The sequence below is a fragment of the Acyrthosiphon pisum genome, chromosome A2 (assembly GCF_005508785.2).
Source record: "Acyrthosiphon pisum isolate AL4f chromosome A2, pea_aphid_22Mar2018_4r6ur, whole genome shotgun sequence".
In the NCBI taxonomy this organism is placed as follows: Eukaryota; Metazoa; Arthropoda; class Insecta; order Hemiptera; family Aphididae; genus Acyrthosiphon; species Acyrthosiphon pisum.
The window spans coordinates 12,739,232-12,740,334 of record NC_042495.1 but is presented as its reverse complement, the minus strand read 5'-3'; positions in this window follow the sequence as shown (position 1 = coordinate 12,740,334).

Below are 1,103 nucleotides of genomic sequence, written 5' to 3'. Positions count from 1 at the left end.
TGACTCGACCATTGTTAAGTATGGTGTTTCGCAAGGAACAGTATTAGGTCCATTACTTTTTTCTATTTACGTAAATGACTTGTTTAAGTTAGACATAGATGGTGACATATTAGCTTTTGCTGATGATACGGTATTATTTTTCAAAAGTGATAATTGGAATTTGGTGGAAAAAAAAGCGAATTCTGGATTTTCAATAGTAAATGATTGGTATACTAGAAATAGTTAAGCATTGAATAAAAATAAATCTACATTTATTCCATTTGCATGGTCCAATATTGTTCATGTTTAAGATTGTCATTTGTGTCATTTTCATTTTGTTTTTCTGTTATCATTTTTATTCATGTGCATGCAACGGTGCGGTCCGCAGCTGCAGCCGTAATCAAATAAATTGTTATCATATTTCCGTGTGCGAACAGCCAGCTGCGTACGATTGGATCTGCGCCGGGACAAATCCCAACGTTCCAAGTGCTTATCACGCATGCGCCAGGATTTAACATTTTGACAACATAATTTCTTATCAACCATTTCTATACTTATCAGATTATAATAATAAAAACCATTTATTGGTCTATATTTTCCGCGCAATATTTGAAACATAGTATACTTTTTTTCATAGTCTAAATAAAAATTTTAATATTATGCTTTACATTATAATTTTATTACCAAATATCATGTCAATAAATTGGACTTGTATATATATTATATAGTATGTACATTGCTCATGATAAATATATTGAACAATTGTATACAACTTTTTGTGAATTACTATTATTATTTAATAAATAATAACAAAAACATATTTTACAATCCTTTATTGTTAATTGTATAAATCGTAATGATGCACTTAAAAATACACAAACTAGGTATTTAAAATACAATATAAAAAATATATTCTTAAATGTTTTTACAAGGTTAATACTAAGCATTAGGATACATTAAGATAAGTATATGATACAACAAAATGTCAACAGATAGGTAATAAAATATGAAATTTATTAGTATTTGATATCTGTAGTTATTTATACATATATTTTGGTATTGGAAATGCCAAAATCTGTTTTCATCATAGTTTTGTTGTTGTTTATGAATCTGTTCTGACTGTT